Raw genomic sequence first — 18,908 nt, 5'->3', positions numbered from 1 at the left:
AGGGGAGGGAGGGAACGCTTTAATATTTTCCCAGTGACTTACGAGCCCGAGGGTGAGCTCCTGGCTGCGCGTATGGGTCGGTGTGTGTATCAGTGTGGCTGTGTATTTCTAGCCTGTCCTCTGTGTGAATGTCACGGGGTTTGAGGGTCTGCTGCGAGCTTGTGAATGTTGTTTCTGGGGCTCGGAGGCACCAAGTGATGCGGTGCCTGCGTTGGGTTGTTTGTGTGAGATTGTTTATAGGGGGTTGTGGGACTGCGCCTGTGTGGGCTGTGTCTGCGTGAGGGTGTGTGCGTATGGGATTGTGTCTGCGTGGGCCTGAGTGTGTCTGAGGGGTGCCGGGACTCTGCGGGGGCTCGTTTGCGTGGGGCTGTGGTTGTAGGGGCGGTGAGCCCATGAAGGGCTGTGGGCCGGCGGGGGGGCTGTGTTCTGCGTGTGGGGCCGGGGCGGGGCCGGGGCCGGGGCCTGGCGTTGGAGGGGGGGGTCCGCGTGGCGTCGAGGACCGCACCGCCGCAGAAGAGCCGCTTGAGGCGCGAACAGGCCGCGCTGGGGTCGGGGCGCCGCGCGACGGGTGGTGCGGAGGAGAGAAGGCGGAGACCAGGGGGCCTGCATCCCGCGCCCCCTCCGCACCAGAGACGCGGCTTGGGAGATCCTGGCATTGGCCGGCCCCGCGGTCCTAGAGGACCCCGCCAGGCCGGGGAGACGCCTACGGGCTGGGGGCAGCGAGCACTGAGACTCGGAGATCCGGGAGCAGCCTAGGGTGGGAGGCAAGGGCGGCCCGCAGAGGGGGGTTGCGGTCCGAAGACAGCAGAGGACCAGGTCGAGACAAAGAAGAGCGGGGCTGGGGCCTCGAGGCGGGACCGCACCTCCGGTTCCCCGGCGGCCGAGGGGCGGCCCCTCCTCGCCCCAGTCCCGGCGCCGCCGCCGGATCGGCCCCAGAGTCCTGGGGACGCGGAATTACGCGCCCCGGGCCGGGCCACGGTGGGGGGCTCAGAGCGGAGCCGGCGGGCGCTGCGCCCTGGGGCTGTGATTGAGCGCTCGGCTGGCCCGCCCCTCGCCGCCCACGCAGCCATTCATTCACTCATCCGTCCTCTCCCTCCACCACCCTGCCACCCAGACACGTGCCTGGCCTATCGTCCGTCCACCCGATTATCGCGCCAGGGCTCATGCTGACGTGTCCGGGTTGGCTCAGTCCACTTTCTCTGGCTCGCCAGTCGGCCCATGTCACACACCTCGGCACACCCACCTCTGGCAGGAGGGGAGGAGCGCCCCCCACAACCTCTGTCACTCCCGTTTTAGTCTTCAGTGACTGCCCGACCCCTGTCCCCACCTACTAACCCCCAGACTGCGGTCTTCATACACCCTACACCCCACCCCCGCCATGATTACAAGCAGTGGGATGGGGGAAGAAGGGGGTGTGAGAAGAGGTCTTGCGAGAAGATCGCTGTACCTCCAGGTGCTGTGCCTCTGAGGGCAGTCTGTGCAGGACCTGGTGGCATGGAGGCCACTAGGACCCCAGTGGCCAGAACAGTCACTCCCAAATCTGCCACTGGTAAAGTATCAACTGGGGACTCAAATAACAGGTCCCTGGGCTTGGGCCCAGACCTCATCGAGCCAATCACCCAAGCCTCTGCACACGGAATCAGCATCTCACAGCCAGGCTTGGGAACTGCCGGCCTAGAGCATCTTACAGCCTGCCCAGGCCCGAGTGTGGCCACCTGGGGCAAGAGCAGATCTCTCTCCCAGAAATGGACCCTAACCTTGCCCTCTGGGCTCCACTGGTAAGGATGTGGCAAAAAGAGAGGCCAGCTGCAGCTACCCACTCTCAGCCAGCAGGCCCTGGGCAGCCCTGCTCCTCCGTGGACCCCAGGCTTTCCATCTGCTTAGTATCTATCTTCAGTTATCCGGCCTGGGAGTTTGGGCACTCTGTCCTGAGGCTGCTGAGTCGACCAGGGGACACCCGCTGTGCGCACCATGCGACCGAAGAGCCCCAGTCCCTGCTGGGACCACCAACCTGGCCACAGACGAACTCATAACCCCTGTCACAGTGCTGCCTGACCCTCAGCCTCAGATGGTGCCTGTCACATCCTGACTCGGCCACCTCCTCCAGGCAGCCACCCAAAGGCCAGGTGGCAGGTGGAAGAACGAGGACAGGAGTGGGTGCCTCCTTCCCCTAGGGGGCAGGCACAGACTCCCTGGCCTCCCTGGTTTCAGCCAGATCAGAAGGAAAATGTCAGCTCCCCCAGCCCCTCCCCACCTGTCTCCTGGCTGTTCCTTCAATTCACCAGTTATGTTCTCACCTCAGGGTCTTTGCACTTACTGGTCCTTCTGCCTGGAGTGTTCTTCCTTATGATCTAATGCACCATATAACTCACTGATGTGCTTCTTTTGTAGGTGTTTTTGTCTGTTTGCTCACTGGCGTACCCTCCGTCCCTGGAGTGGTGCCTGGTACACATTTAGTAAGTATCTGTGAGTGAATGAGTGAGCCTGACCCCAGCCAGCCCAGGGCTTCCTCTTCTTTGCACCCACAGCCCCCCTGGAGAACAATGGAGGGGGGCGGTGAGAGCAGCAGGGCAAGGACAGAGTGTATGACTCATCCAAGGTCACTTAGCAAGGGCCCTTTGTAGATTCTGGATTCCAAGCACACGTCTTAAGAGTCTGGAACGAGGTGGTGGAGGGATATATCCCAAAGGGGAGCAGGGCCCTTTTTCGGCATGGCAGAGGATCCAGATTCACATCTGCCAAAGGAGGACAGCAACCGCCGAGCTGCACGGCCCCCAAGGCGGGATCTGCCGGGCTCAGAGAAGCCGGGTTCTGAGCATACACGATCCCCACCTAAGTTCCTGCTCCCTCTGTGTGTCTCAGTGCCAGGTCTGGAGGAAACGCTGATATGCACTTAGCAAATGAATAAGCAAAGTGATAGCATCAAGATTGAGACTCAGGCCTCCATGGTCCCCAACCCCTTGCTTGTTCCATCAGATCAGACCCTAGTGGCAGGATTCCATGGGATGGTGGCGGCAGCGCCCAGCACCCAGTGCCCAGCCGGCCTTCCATTCACACGGAGGGACTGGCTGCCTGTCTGTAGACCTCCTGCTCCAGCCAGGGGTCTGACTCTACCGCCCACCGTGTGAGTCCGGCTCCTGGCGGGGGAGTTCTGTGGGCCAGGGGAGGGGGGTTCAGGGTCTCAAAGGGCCAAGGCTTCCTGGGGCAGGGTGGCTGTGTCCAGACGCCACCCAGGGTTAAATAATAAACAGGAGCCAGGGCAGGGACCCCAGGCAGGCAGTGTGGTCAGCAGGGCTCACTGACAGGCCACCAGAGAGGGGGTTCCACCCTGGTGGGTACGAGAGGCAGAGAGGAGGGGCATGGACCCCCAACCAGGCCAGATGGGGGCCACTGAGACCCAAGAGTCACATTCAAGCTCAGCCCTGGTCTGGTAACCCCTAGCCTTGGGGTGCCATGGCTCTCCTGAGGAGAGGCCAGAAGGCCTGCAGGTGTCCAGGCCCGGGGTCAGAAGTGGGCCAGCAATTTCAAATTTCCATCTTTCCCTCAGACCAGTCACCCTCCCCATTCCACAGACCGGTTCACTGAGGTCGACCGCTGACCTGGCCCCAGCACCCGGCCTGCATGCAGCAGAGGTATTTGCCCAACTGCTTGGCCAGTGTTTACTGAGCACCTGCTATGTCCCAGGGACTGTTCTGTGTGTGAGGATTCAGAGCAAGGGATGAGACAGAGCTGCCACTCCTTCCAGTCCGGAGACAGTCAAGAAACTGAGTGACATCGTGCGTGACATGTAGGTAAGGTGGGCTGTGACAAAGCAAATAAAGCCGGGGAGGGGGCTGGGAGCAGTCGTGGGAGGGCTGTCTTCCCATCAGAAGGTCACGGAACCGCACCTGAAAGGCTGCGGGAGTGCGCACACGGCTCTGGGGATAGAGTCGTGAGGAATGAGGGACCAGCAGGAGCAAAGGCCTGGAGGCAGGAGCAGGGTCAGCTTTCCAGGAACGGCGGAGTGCAGCGGCTGGCGAGGAGAGGAGTGAGCAACGGGGCGCGTGGGAAGAGACTGGGACAGAGGAGTGGCAGGGCCACCCACGAGCCCTTGTCCCCTTGTAAGGACCACAGCTTTCACCAGGCGTGAGGTGAGGCGTCCCTGCGGTGCTCTGGCCGCCCTCAGGCCCCTCCACCGTCCCCCGGGTTGCTGGGAAGAGAACACAGGTGGGGCCAGGGTGGGAGTGGGGTGGCCTGGCAGGGGGGAGCCCATGCAGCACCAAGGAGGCACTGGATTCTGGGTTTATTTTGGACGCAGCACCAACAGGATCAGCTGATATGTTTGGTCTGAGCAGCTAGGAGAGAGGGGCCCCTCAGCCAGGTGAGCGCGTGGGGCAGGCTGGGGGGGCACCTCAGGAAAGAAGGCCCTGCCCCCGGGACAAGGTAGTGACCTCCATCCCGTTCATCAGCTGCTGAAAAGGCCGTTTTCGGCTGACGTGCCGGGCACCCTGCCTGCCTGGGTCGTGCACCGGTGACTGGACAAGTCAAGGTCCTGCTCCGAGCCTCAGTTTTCCTTTTATGAGCGAGTGGGTCCAGGTCAGCCTCCTCCGAGGGTCCCGGAACTTCCGTCCCCGTGGCCCCTGCCGCTCTCGTAGACCAGCAAACGTGACCCACCCCCACATCGCTCCTTGGTCGTCTGGGCCTGAAACCCCCCTTGAGGCCCAGGGAGACAGCAGAGAACAGCCCCCAGGCCCCGTGGGCCAACCGTTCCAGCCCTGCTGTTCCCGTCCAAACCTCTCACACCCAGCACTTCCCGAGAGCTGGGCCACCATGCGGACTGAGGGCAAAACACTCGAGAAGTGTTCTTCTCTGAAAGCAAAGAATTCAATGTTTTAGTGGGGTGGGGGTGGTGCGGGGAGATCAGGATTATAAATCTCTGAGTTCCCTTACGTTTTCGGCACGTTCTCAGTTTGTATGCACCCCCACCCACCCCAAGGGCCCAAGGGCTGTGGGAAGATCTGGGGTCTCCCCATTTAGGTTCCAGCAGAGCCGGGACAGAGGGGCTGCCTAGTGTCCACCTCTCCTGCCGGGGCTGGGCTGTGGCCCCAGGGGACGGCTGGGCCAGGGTCCGCTCGCCAGTCCTGCCGACTGTCAGGCCGAGCCCTGTTCTTCCTCTGCCTGCCTTCGGCCTGTATGACCCCTGATCTCTGCTGTCTGTGGTTTCTCTGCCATCTGTCTGTCCATCCTTCCTTTCCAGACTGTGGGAGGCCAGCAGGCAAGGAGCTATAGCTTCAGACTCAGACAGGGCTGACCCACCTGCTAGGGGACCCCCTTCCCTGGGTGTGGGGCCTCGCCCAGACGTCTCTAACCTCTCTCTCTCACACACACCCTGCCAGGAACCCCCACAGCCTTCATCTGCTGGGGGACCCAGGCCAGTGCAGCCCTAAGCACCCCCACCCTCACATCACCTTCCTTTCCCAGCGCCCAGCACACCTGAAGACACTGACTGTGTCCCTGAGCTTGGAGGGACAAGGCCCTGGATTCAGAAGGCAGGGGCTGGAGGCTGCAGGCAAACCTCAGTGGGGAACGAATGGGAAGAAGAGGGAAGACAGACAGACAGGCAGGAAGAGGGATGAAGGGCGGGGGCGGAAAAAGGAGGAGGGGAGATACAGGAGCAGAGGGAAGGGGAGGAGAGGGGCGGGCAGGGGCCTGCCTGCAGCCTCTCCTGCTCCGCATTCTCCGGAGAGGCCCTGGGTCCAGAGGACGTGCCTTGGTTCCCTGCTCTGACCAAGACCACCCTCTCCAGGCACTTCTGGCCTGGCTAGGATCCTAACTTGGCTGTGGGAGCAGCTCCTGGCAGCCACCTGCCTGTCTGGCGCCCAGCAGGGCCCACTTAGGGGCTGGGGGCGGCAGCGCGGCCGAGGGCTAACCAGCCCTCCGCACCAATGCAGATGGACCCCTGGCACCAGCCACAAACTGACCCTCGGCCCAGTCACAGTGTGAGCACCCCACCCCAAGCTGACCCCCGCCCTCTGCCGTGAATGGACTCCTGACCCCAGCCACAGTCTCCAGCCAAGATTGACATTTGGCCCTGCCGTGGACTGACCTCTGACCCCAGGCCCAGCCTGAGCCTGAACCCTGATGCTGGCAGAGGCCCCTCTCGTGGGCACAACCCTCCGGAGACCATGTGGGGAGGAAGGAAAAGCCCAGCTCAGGGACACCCCACAGCCCCAGCAAGAAGCACTGTCAACCCGCCGTGGACCACCCTGGGGTCTCAGGGCCTGTGGTGGCTGGGGCGGGCCTGGGGCAGCACACACAGCCAGACACCAGGGCACAGCCCCCGACATGGGCACATAGACATGCAGAGACACACCCTGGCATGCTAAGGTGCAGACGCCAGCACGCAGATGTGTGCACACCAGACTATCCCCACCCCGGCCCCATCTCACTGGGCCCCCGGGCCCCCCAGCCAGGCACCACGAGCAACAGCAGACCTCCTCTCTTGAGGGGCTGTGAAGCCGTCCTGGCCCTCCCCGGGGCCCCCAGGGGCTGCTTCTGCCTGCCACCAAGGGAACCCAGCAAGAGGGTGTGCCTTACTCCCTCCCCCAAACTCGGGGCAGCTGCCAGTGCCCCATTTCACAGAGGGCCTGGCCACGTCACGCAGCAGGTCGGAGGCGGTCAGGACATGTGGAAACACACCCCTAATCAGACACGTGCGTGCATGTGTGTGCACCGAGGAGGTGCACAAGGGCACTGCACAGACCCCTCTCTGGGGGGTGCCACGCGGACTCACACACCTGGGTGGCGGGCTCCTGCCTCCATGTCATTTGTCCCCTGACTCCAAAGCTCATCGGTATCTCTACCTCAAGGTGACTAACCACTCCTCAAGTGACCCCTCCAGCCCCTTCCCAGCTCAGCTCAGAGCTCCAGGGCCTCTGCCCCCACTCAGCTTGGTGGCACCAGGGATCCTGCCCCTAGAGACCTTCCTGGCCTGCAGCCCCCAGAGCCAGGCAGGCGAGGACCCCTGAAGTCCTCCTGACCTTGTCCCCTGCAGCTCCTGCCTGGCCCTGGCCTGGTTATGATGTGCCCTTGGTCTTTGGCATGACGTGGCCAACTCCCTCCCTGCTAAGGGAGACCCAGTCCCCTGCCCCAGCTGCAGGATGAGAGAGACACGTGCCCAGCTTCTCCTGGGGCAGGTGAAGCCTGGGGAGCACTGAAGTCAGAAGCCTGAATTCAGGGGTACCCGAATCTGCAGAGATCACTTCTGGAAGGATGGAGAAGAAACTGCTGATCATAAGGCAGGGAGGGGTGTTTGTGGAGCTGCTGTGAGTGGGGGAGAAGGAGGGAAGAGGAGAAGGAGCGGGGAGGGGGAGGGGGAAGGAGGGAGGAGGAGGGGAGGGAAGGAGAGGGGAGGAAGGGAGGGGGAGGAAGGGAGGGGGAGGAGGGGGAGGTTACCAGTCTCGTGTTTCTCCTCCTGGTTTGGCTTCATCCCAGAATTCCCGGATGGAAGCCAGGTGATAGGGCTGGGGGACGGCACGCAGAGCCAAGCCGGGGCTGATACATCCCCATGGAACCCGCCCCACAGCAATCCTTAGAGGTGGGTGTCTTGAGCCCATCTTAGAGATGTGAAAACTGAGGCTTGGAGAGCAGGAGGGCAAGGCACTCAGCCCAGGCGACCTCGGGTCCAGCCTGAACCACTGCCACTCCTATCCACCTGTCAGGCCCAGGGCCCCACTCAGCAGTCTGGCCCGGGCTCACGTATGGAGGGCAGAGGAGTCGAGCCCTGGCTTCAGACGCCCTAATGGGCTCTCCTGGAGAGCTACTGGGCGATGAAGTCACACATCCCACCCTCCCACACGTCCGCAGCCAGGAAAGGTGCTGCCCCTGCCTGCCCCCAGTGCAAGTCCAGCCCCGCCGCAGCCTGCCTGTGTGTCCCTGGGCGGCTCCACAGCCTCTCTGGGCCGGGTTTCCACAGCCGAGGAAAGGGATGGTGCTCTGCTCCTGCTGACCTCACGGGGAGGCGGGGCGGTGATCTGGGCTGGAAAACAGGCTTCTCAGCTGTGATCTCTCTCACCGAGCCCAGCCAGGAGCTCACAGCTGGAGACCAGGAGCACCCTCCCAACACAGCCCCCGGATGGGGCAGGTGTGAGGACCCCTCACTGGACGACCACCTTGGTCAGCACGTGCCCTGGCAGCCCCCCCGCAGTGCTCTGGGGGGGGCTGGCGGGGCTGTTTGCTGGTCTCCCAGACGAGTCCACGCCGCTCCCCAAACCCACGGCAGAGACTCACACCCACCTGCTTCCTGCCACGTTTCTCAGCCTCAGTTTCTTCACCTTTAAAGTGGGAGAACAGCAGGGCCCAGGTTGTGTGGACTCAGGGAAGTCAGTGCTTGGGAGTCGGCGTGGGACCTGCCTGCTTTACTTCTGGGGACGATGGTTCCCTCCTGGTCTACCGAGAGCTGAGCTTTCAACCTCTGGGATCAGTATCAAATTCCAAGCTCGTGGCCATGCTCTGAACATTGCATCTGGAAATTCTGTGTGGCTGTACTGCTGGGGCAAAGCCCACCCACACTTCCTCCCAAAGCCGAATGGCCCCAGACACCAGCTCTGGGCTGCTTAGCCCTGAAGCCCGTCACAGCCTCCCAGGAGCCCAGTGCGGGGCAGGGAGGAGCCCAGGGAGCCCCACGCCACAGGCCCAGGGCCTGGGGCTCAGAGAGGGAGCTGAGGAGGAGGAGAGGCAACAGGAAGGCAGAGTTTGCGCCTCCATATAAGGAAGAGCTTGCTCACAGACACAGCTGCCCAGAAATGGAGTGTGCAAGCTGCCCAGGAGGTGGTGAGCAGCCCGTGGCTGAGGGCGTGCAAGCAGAAGAGGGGTCTCTGGGTGGAGATGCTGCTTGCGCAGCTTGGATGCGGCCGAGGAGGGCTGGGGAGATCCCCGGTCGCTTGACTTGACCAAGGCCATGTGAGCAGGCATGGAACTCCAGGTCAGAGCTGGAGACCAGAGCCGCCACGTGAAAGCCTGCAGACCTACAGACAGTGCCCGACGGGGCCGGAGAGAGGTGCCCAGCCCTCCAGTTGATTCCCTCCCCCTGCTCACCTATCACAAAGCACTTAATTTGCACGGGCAAATTCCTTCTTTTAATTTTAAAGAGTGAAAAGCACACAAAAGTACAAAGGAAGAATACTACTCAGCCATAAAAAATAATAAAAAATGCCATTTGCAGCAATTAAAAAAAAAAAAAGTACAAAGGGAAACAATCCAGGGTCCCCTCGCCCTGGGACAGCTACCACTACCATTTCCTTCTGGTCTTCTCTATGTACATCAGTTTCGATCAGAAATCCTAGGATGCTCCGAATTTTCTTTTTGATGGAGAGACAGTCCATACACTGTAAAATTCACCCTTGTGTAGCACTTGTCGGTGTATACACAGAGTGGTGCAGCCATCGCCACTATTTTCAGAACGTTGTCACCCCCCCCCAAAAGAAACCAGGACTCATCAGCAGTCACCCAGTCGCCTGCTCGCCAGCTGTGTGGAGCAGTTGCCTCTTCCTGGCCTCCCTGTGCCCACCTCTGCCCCCTTAGCCCTAAGGCAGCCAGAGGGAGCAGCTACATAAAACCCGAGTCAGATCACACCCAACACGCCCTCAGAACACCCCATGGCTCCACCTCACAGTTACACGCACTTCTACGCATCCCACAACCCCCAGTGCAATTGGACCTCTGCTACCTTCGACCTCAGCTCCACCCACCCCCCTCACGCCCTCGGCTCCAACCGCACATCAAGCCTGGGCTTGCCACAGGGCCTTTGCACTGGCTGTTCCTGCCACCTAGAACGTGCTCCTAGGTGTCTGCTGGATTTTTCCCCTGACTCTCTCCCTGTGGTTCTGCTTTCTTCTTCAGAACACTTGTCACCTGACGTCCTTTCTGTCCTGGCTCCTCCTGCCCTAAAATGGCAGCTCCATCTGTCACTTGGTGCCCTGCTCTCAAGCCTAGCACAGCCTAGCACAGAGTTGCAGCTCAGTGAGGATCTCGGTTGTTCCCAATAAAATTAGCAACGTAAAAGGAGCGAACGCAAGATCCAAGCACCCACAGAGCAGAGGAGGAGACGTGGTGAGCTGATGGCCCTCTGCCTGTGGGCACGCATGGTGACAACCACACGGGGCCGAGAGGTTCACAGACAAATTCAAATTCCGGCGTCTCTTGGAAACAGATCTGGTCCTCCAGAGAAGCACACAGCCGCATGACCAAGTCAGCAGGCACCGAGGCCACTCCCTGCGCTGGCCCTGCTGACCCCACGCCCTTCGCGCTCAGGCCAGCTCCTCCCCAGGCTCACCAAGCCCCCACCCCATCACCCTGCCAGTTCCATCCTCCATCCCCTCCATACTGCGTCCGCAAAGAGGGTCTGCGCCTCACTTGCCCCCTTGGGCCCCCTACACTCACCTCCCCCATCTGACAGAGCTGGGGGGCACCCCCTCCATCCAGGCCTCCCCAACCCTGGCCGATCCCAGCACACAGTAGGGCGCTGAGAAGCAGGAAGCGTCATCAAGGGACTGAGTGAACAGCCCCCCCCCGGAGGGACCCACAACAACTCGGGCCTGGAACGGTCCACTGGGGTCCAGGTGCAGCATCACACGTACTGCTGCACAGGAGCACAAGATGGAACACCTGGGGGAGGTGAGGGGCAAGGGGGAGAGGCTGGAGCCCGGAAGGGCTACCGCAGCCGGGTGTGTGTGCGTGTGCGTGTGTGCACGTGCGTGTGTTTTCACGCCAGTGATGGGCTCAGTGGGCAGTGTCCAGAGTCCTCCCAGGCCTCAGTCTCCCCATCTGCACTCAGGGCTCCCCGGATCGCCAGCCCCACCTCCCCACCCAGAAGAGGGGAGAGGAGAGAGGTTTCCGGGTGCAGCAGCCCTGCTCTCTCATCCGTCAGGATTTTGCTGCATTCCTGTGAGTCATTCTCCAAACAAACCCATGTGAGGGAGAGAAGGGAGTAGGGGAGGGGGAGACGGGAGGCTCGGGAGGCTCGATGCAAACCCAGCCTTGCCTCCCGCCTGCTCCCCCCTCAACACCCGCTCCCGCGCACACATGGGGCCCCCCCAGGCAGGGCTCTGGAGTAGGAGTCTGGTTGGCTGTGCCACAGGCTTGCTGTGTGACCTTGGGCAAGACCCTTGCCCTCTCTGGGCCTCTGTGGAAAATGGCCCTGAAGGCCTCCACCTACAGGATCATGGGCTTCTGAAGGGGCTGTCTGCCTCAAATGAGGCAGGGCATTGGGGGAAGTGTGCCGTGTCCCTGAAGCAGCCCTTCCCTGCTTCCTTGTCTTGGTTTCCCCACCTCCGAAGTGAGAAGAGGACAAGTCCTTGGCAGGCACAGGGGACAAGGGCACAGCTCCCAGGTCTCGCCGGGCAGGGGCCGAGGCTCAGGCAGAGCAAGCTGTGCCCATCACAGGCCACCAGCCACCCCTGACGGGGCCAGCCCAGCAGGCCTCCCACCCGAAGTCCTCCCTCCTGCACAGAGGCGGGCTGTGCCTTCCCCGGGCAGGAGTGCCAGGCTTCACTCACAGAGCCGGGCCAGGCCCTGAGGAGGGTCCCTGGGCAGACTCTTGCTCTCAGGGTGGGGACAGGATGCCGCTGAGACAAGGAGGAAAAATTCCCACCCTGCAACGGGGAGGACCCCCTGGCTGCGGCTGTGTGCCCGCACACCCGTGTGTCCCTGCATAGGTGTCTGTGTCTCTGTGCACAGTGTTAGCAGAACAGCCCCCCAGGAGTCAGTGAACACCTGGTCTCTGAGTCGCCCTCCTGTGGCCACCGGGCCTGAGTGGTGGCACGTGCAGTGGCCCCAGTGCCCTGGTCCGCTCTGTGTTTTGGGGGGAGGCTGACGGTGGAGGGCGTGCCCGTATGTGTGAGAAGGGGCGTGGGTGCCTGTGGACGTGACTGCAGCAGTGGAGGGGGTGTGTGCGGCCCCAGCGGGCTGGCGTCCAGGGATGAGAACGGGGTGGGAGGATTTCCTCCTAAGACACCAGCTCTTAGAACTGCCCCCACTCCCCCAGGATCTGGCACTGGCTCCATAAACAGGTTCCAACCCCCGGGGAGCTGCACCCACACGTGTGTGTGTCCCAGGCACGGGGCTGCTATTCGGGGGCCCCTTGAGGTTCAGCGCAAAGCTCCAGGCCAGCTGCCCAGACAGTGTGCTGACACATGTCACTTTGGACCCGGCATTAGGGTTCACGGAGCTCGGGCAGGGGCCCATCTCCCCAGTCAGGCCTGGAGGCCACATCCTGGCCCAAAGGAGGGGGCCCAGGGCCAGGGGAGGCCAGGGGCCTGGAGTGGGGTGGGGGCAGACCCCAGGCTGTGCAGGAGGGAGACCTTGGGGGGCAGCCAGGGGTGTGTGGCCGCTGCTCCAGGCCAGGCCTGGAACCCCCAACAGCGGCCTGCACGCTGGGCAGCCTCGGGAAGGGAGGGAGGTGCCACGGAGCAGGGTAACCAGAGCCCCTGGGGACCTGGGTGAGGAGGCAGCAGAGGGGGCGGCGGGCGCCTGGGGGCGGGGAAGGGGCGCTTCCGAGCCTGCGGGAGAGACTGAGGAAGTGCCACACAGAACCAGGCAGGGAGCCCGGGCCAAAGCAGCACCCCGCCCCCCCGCGCCGCCCCCCACAGGCGGAGGGGAGGGGCTGGCCCCGCAGGCTGTCTGTAAAGGGTCACTCTCGTCACAGGGCCAGGCGCTGGGCCACCGCGGGGCCCAGGGAGAGACCGCAGGCTGCGGCTCCGCTCCTGACGCGAGTCCCTTCTCACTGGGCCTCAGTCTCCCACCTGGATAAGGGGCGCTCCGGCCCGCCCGGAGCACTCCTCAGTGCCTGGAGTGCAGGGCCCCCCTCCACCCCCCGCAGAGCTGGGAAACGGTGGGCGTACCCCCACTGGCTCCCATCAGTTGGCTGGCGCCCAGCCCGGACAGAGCCTGGTCTCCAGACTGGCCACTGCTGTGCCCTCACCTCGTCTGGAATCCCTCCGTTATGAAGAGGGGACCATGGGTAGAGACAGCCACCACTGAAAGGTGGGGACACAGAATGTCCCTGAGTCTCGAGCATGACAGGCAAAGAGCTGCCTGGAGACATAGTGCGAGATGTGGGAGATGGTGACCCGTCCACCCAAGCCCACACCCCACTCTGCAGCACGCAGAGTTCAGGATGCCACCTGGTCGCTGGCCTCGCCCCTGAGAGCAGCCGGGGTGGGGGGGCAGGAGGCTGTGAAAGCCACGTGGTGTCATTTCAATCCAGGCTGCGAGCACTCCCGCTGTAAACCAGGGGCCTGGCTTCCTTCCAGAGTTTATCAGGGGCTCTCTGCCCGGAGGGGCCAGCCTCCACACGGAGAGGACCCACATCCACAGGCTGAGCGGTCCTAGGGGGACGGAGCAAAGGCAGCAGAAAAGAGGGTGCAGGGAAGCTGGGGGGAGGGGAGGGGGCAGCAGGGGGGCAAGGCCTGAGTGGGCAGGGCACCCCCCTCTACTTCTGGGAGATGGGTGGGCTGCAGCTTCGAGGCCGGAGTCAGGCGGCAGGGCTTGAAGACTCCAGGAACCTCCTCCTGCTATCCACACTCCGCCTGGCCCCTCAAGTGCTCAGGGCAGCTGGAACACCACCCCTCTTCAGAGTGTAGGTCAAAGCCCTGCCCAGGTCTGGCGGCCTTTCGCCCTCCCCCACTCCGCCCAGTCACACCAGCCCCTTAGCTGTTTCTACAATGTGTGAAGCACATTCCTGCCTCAAGGCCTTTGCACGGCCATCCCCCCCCCCCCCCCCCCCGCTTACAGTGCCCTTCGCCCAGACACCCCCAGTGCCCACCTACTGCCTCTAGTCAGCTCCTCGGTGAGGCTTTCCTGACTCCCCAGTTTAAAACTGCAAACATCTCCCCGACCCCTGAGCCCCTTCCCTGCACTGTTTTTTCTCACTGCATGTATCGCCTTCTAACCTCCTCCCTGGTACTGTCTCCCACTGGAACAGATGCTCTACCGGGGCAGGTCCTCTGCTGTGTTCACTGACGTGCACCCGGAACAGCGCCGGCCTGAGGCAGAGGCTCAGAAAATGTGAGCGACAAATAAAACATCTGTTACCTGAGACAGGAAAGCCCCACTCAAAGGGCGAAACCTTTAAAGACAGTCTGCCTGCCGGAGTTTCAATTCTTTTTCCCCCCGAGACGGCACAGGGAGGAAACACGGGCCCTCTGTCCCAGCTCAGTTTCCCCCCAAGTCAGCAGTTGGATCTTGGGTGGGAAGGGTGGTCCTGAGTTTCCTTCCATCCACGGACCAGCCTGCATCCTGGCCATCTCCCCTGGACGTGCTCAGGTACTGACCAAGTTGACCCCCAAACGCTCCCCATCCACCCACTGCTCCCCCAGGACACTGGCCATGCAGCCCTGGGCTCTCCCTGGGCCTGCCTTTCCTTCTCAGACCCTGTCTAGCCTTTGACCACCTGGATGCTCGGCCTGGCCTCCCTCCCTCCAGCTGTTACCTGGCCCCATCCCTGCTACCCAGGCTTCTCGCCACCTCTCAGCCTTTGCCGGAGCAGGACCCGTTGCCCAGCTCTGCAAATCTGATGCCCACTCGCCCTCTCAGCGTCCCTCTCCGCGTCTCCCTCAGAGCCCTCAGGGGAGCCAGCCTGTCCCGTCTGGGCTGCGCGCTGGGGCTCTGCGGAACGATCTTGAGCTCCCCACCGTTCTGCGGGCTCCCTCGGGCCAAGGAGACAGGAGCTCAAGGGACACTTCCTGACTGAATGATGTAAACCAGTTAGCAAGAAGGTGAATTCATGAGCGAGAGCCTAAGCAAAACGACTGTGGAAACAGGTCAGCAGTAGCGTCCTGGGTCCTTCGCCAGGTCTCCTCCACAGCTGACGGAGCTCCTGCATGGAACCCCGTGGGGGTCACATCTGAGGAGCGTGGCAATGACAGCCACGCTGTATCAGTCTGCGTGGGCGAGGCTACGCTGCTGTAACAAAACCCCCAAGTCTCAAGGGCTTAAAACAACAAAGGTCTACTTCTCGTTCACGCCGCAGGTCCTGCTGACCAAGCAGTCACACCAGGGCCAAGGGAAGGAGGCCTGGCAGGCGGCCCCGGCAGCGCAGTGCCCAGCCTGGGAGGGACACGTCCACGGCCAGCACTGGCCCACGGCCCCACCCGACCTCAAGCCATCCTGGAAGCCCGACCCTGCCACAGGCCTGTGGGGACGAGGTCTGGGCCAAAAGCTCCAGCACCACCTCTGATGACACCAACACCACCACGAACAGCAGAGGCCACTGACCTCGTGCTTCCTGCGCCCTGGACACTGGGCTGAGGGCCTGAGGTTGAATTTCACCTAATGCTAATGGCATCGTTCTGGGCCAAGGCTACGAACACCCCCATCTTCCAGACGATGAAGCCCAGGAAAGCAACCCACCAAGACCACACGGCTTGGATGCAGCAACACTGAGGTCGTGTGACCCCAGGCCCTCAAGGACCCTGCTGCGGACCCCACTGTGGGCACAGGCTCTCAGCTCCCCACCTCGCGGCTGGCCGAGGGGTCCCCACCAGAAAGGGCTTCCTCGCTCTGCCAAGCCCCATCCCCAGATGTCCCCAGTGCCAGAACCCTTGAGGACAGTCCCGGCTTTTACTGAGAGAGAAACTGAGGCCCAGAAGGCGGAGTGACGGGGCCAAGGCCACACCGTGGGGCTGTGCATGACCATGATGAGATCACAAGTCTATCCACTGTGCCCTGACTGTCCCACTGGGTGCCAGGCATCCACAGTGTCCACCGGGGCCCTCGAGAAGTGAGGGTGGTCGCACACCCCTGCATTCCTGCAGGCAGGTCCACCTAGGAAGTGTCCAGTTCCTGGCCAGTGAGCCTGTGGCCCTGCCTGCCTGGGCCAGGCTCTGAGGAGCCAGCTGAGTGGCCGACACCTGCAGACTGTCTGTTCCCAGGGGGCAGCCCCATCAGGGAGGCCAAACAGGGATGGAGGGAGGTAAGTCTCGACTGCAAGGTTCCACCCCCAGGACTTCAAAAAACAAGACCATAGGACCTTCAGAGAAGCCACATGGCGTGTCTGCGGAGGGGGGTCGAGGAACAAAAGACAAGGGGTCAGTGGTGTTGAGAACAGACCCACCAGGAGTCAGATCCAGCTCTGCTCTGTGACCTTCACCTCCCCGAGCCCCCACTCGCTCATCTGTAAAGCAGGGTTCTGAGGAGCACAGGTGAGTCCTGGGACCCCTGACACAAATGTGGTGGCCGTCATGATTGCTACTGGTATTTATTTTGCCCACCACCCCCCAGGAACCTGAGCCCCAGACCATGATATGTATTTCCTGAGTTACAGGGGTCCCCGCACCAGAAAGGTCCTGGGTGCAGACTGGCACTGCCTGTCACGAGAAGGAGCGTCTGTCATGTGGTCCCTCCCAAACGCCCCGCGGCCAGGAGCTTGGTCAGAAAGAGCCCCACCTGCACCTGATCCCCAGCATCCAGGCCCCAAAGAGCATGCCCGGCTCACAGCACAGCCAGCCCCATCAGGCCAGCTGCCCAGGGCAGCCGTCCTTCCCTGCCTCCTCTGAGCCCACCCCCCGCCCAGAAGTCCCTTCACCAACCATGGCTGCCCACCCCCTAGCTGCTGGGGGTGGAGACAGGAGGCAGAATTTTCCATCACCTACGAACCCTATGCATAGCTCCCTGCCCCAATCATCAGCCCACAAGCATCTATTAAGCACCTGCTACCTGCCATCCACCTCGAGAGACAGAGCTGCAGAGGGCACAGCCCACCTCCCACCCAAGCCCACAGTCTGGTAGAAACACGCCTGCCTTGTGGGAGCAGCCCAGGCCTGCGGGAACACACTCAGGCTTGCAGGGTGCACAGACCCCCTCCCGCGGCTGAGTGACCCTCGCACATGGCATGACCCCGCCAGCCTCTGCGTCTCCACCTGCAGGACAAGGTGGGCATCACATCCACCTGAGGTGCAGCGACAAGCTACGGACGCCAAGAGCTGCACGCAGAGCCTGGTACACAGTAGGTGCTCAACCCATGGGGGCCTCATCCCTCCCCTAGATGGGCAGGGCAGAGCCCTGAGGCACGCCGCTAGAGACCTCCCTCCAGGCTTCCACCACCTCATCAATCAGGGAGGACTGTCCGCCTGGCTGGGATGCCGCCTGACGCCCCTGGCCGCCTGCCCGTTCCCCTCCATCTTGTCTGCAAGGACATCTGGACCGGGCTGGAGTGAGCCAAGTTCTGGCTGCAGGCCAGGTGTGCTGGGACCCCAGGAAACCAGAAGAAGCCCACCCAGCAGGCCCCATGGCCACTGAGCCACCGGCAGCTGCACGCACACAGTTGGCCCTCAATAAATGCCCAAGGTTGTGCTGGAAAAGGGGATGGGGTGGAGGCCAGGCCAGGCCCTGAGATGATGTGGGCTGAGTTCAGAGGGACCAGTTCTGGCCCTCGGGGCAGCAGGGAGCCACTGAAGGTTGCTGGGTGGCACAGGGACCTCTGCCCACACCTCCAGCCTCAGCCTCAACACGGTCTGTGAGCTCACGCTTTCTGTCCCTTACTCCCCGCCACAATCAGGCAACATTCTGCCCCCGGCCTTTGCTCCAACTGTCCCCTGCCTGGAGGGCTGTTCCCAGCCCGATTAGCTCACTGCATCCTTCTTCCAGGCCGAGCACAGCGGCCCCTCCTGACCTTTCCCGTCTGGGCTCAAAAATGTTCCCTGCTTCCTCTCAATTGGCCCTTTTTACATGAGAGCCAAGTACTCCTGTCCAGGCCCACCCACCCAGACAGGTGACATCGGAGGGCAGAGCCCCAGCCTGACCTGCTCCTGTTGCAGCCCTGCTCATACAGGGCGGGGCCGGGGTGGGGGGTCTGTGAAGGGCCCTGCATTACCCTGTGAGCTTCCGGCTCTGAGATGGCACAGAGGAAGGACGCTAGAACCCCCCCAGGAGATGTGGATGGTGCAGACCAGAGGGGAGGGGGCTGGAGAGCGCAAACAGAGGGGCTAGGGTGCAAGTCGGGGGGTGGGGGAGAAGGGTGTCTTGCAGAAACTGCTGACCAGCCTCCCTCTCCCCTCCTCTCCTTCTCTCTGCAGGAGAGGGGATGTGGGCCTCTAACCAGGCCCTCCCAGCGGCTCACCCAGCGGCTCACCTGGCAGCCGGCTGGAGGAGCAGTGGCAGGTCCTACAGAGAACAGCTTAAGCCTCAAGGCTACCCAGAGCGGAGGGCGTGGGGCAGCACTCAGCCTGGCCCCAGTGCCACCCCAGGTGCCAGGCAGGGGCAGGGCAGTCGGAGCAGATTGGCCTCAAGGAACTGTGGGTCTGGGGGTGGGACACACCCCAACTCCCTCACTCTGGGCTGCCCCACCCCCAACAGAGGGCCCAGACCATCCACGGAGGACAGAGGCTAGCCCTGGAGGGGCAGGGATGGGTTTCAGGAAGGGTGGGAGAGAGAGAACTGGCCTGAGGCCCTTGTTCAGATGGAGGAAAGAGCTTCTGAAAGGCAAGGGAGGTGGAGCAGAGAGAGGGCAATGGGCTCAGAGAGGCAACGTGGAAGGTGCTCCCAGTGAGTGACCACCATCCTTACTGCTGGTGCAGAGAGGGTGACATCCGGTCAGGCCATGGGCAGCAGGCGGTCCTGCAGGGCCTTGAATGCCAAGCCAGAGCTGGCCGGTCATGCTGGAAGGCTGGGTGTGCGGTGAATCAACGACACCAACCTCCACGCCGGCTCCACACCCAGCGCTGCACTCAAGGGAGGGGGTGAGCGGGAGCTCGGGGCAGCTGGAGAGGCTCAGGGGGCCCCCCACTTCCCTGCACCAGAGACAGGTAATTAAGGCTGGGCGGGGGACGCGCAGCTGCTTCCACAGCACCCGGCCAGGCAGATACAACTGAACCCACGTCTGCGACCATTAAGAATGAGGAGGCGCTCCAAGGGCGGCAGGACCCACAGGGATG

At 62.6% G+C, this 18,908-nt stretch overlaps 1 protein-coding gene and 1 long non-coding RNA gene across 3 annotated transcripts in view; one reads left to right on the top strand and one right to left on the bottom strand.

Annotated features, from left to right (window-relative positions):
- The window catches only part of RAI1 (retinoic acid induced 1), a 101,786-nt gene that overhangs the window by 70,141 nt on the left and 12,737 nt on the right, over positions 1-18,908 (bottom strand). The window lies entirely within an intron of this gene.
- Positions 98-4,686, top strand: LOC123612958 (uncharacterized). The gene is made up of 3 exons (XR_012499329.1): positions 98-4,130; positions 4,298-4,360; positions 4,449-4,686. It is a non-coding gene; the product is annotated as an uncharacterized LOC123612958 (long non-coding RNA).

Source organism: Camelus bactrianus, chromosome 16 (assembly GCF_048773025.1).
Source record: "Camelus bactrianus isolate YW-2024 breed Bactrian camel chromosome 16, ASM4877302v1, whole genome shotgun sequence".
In the NCBI taxonomy this organism is placed as follows: domain Eukaryota; kingdom Metazoa; phylum Chordata; class Mammalia; order Artiodactyla; family Camelidae; genus Camelus; species Camelus bactrianus.
Note: the sequence above shows the minus strand (reverse complement) of the source record. Positions and strands in the feature narration are given on the sequence as shown.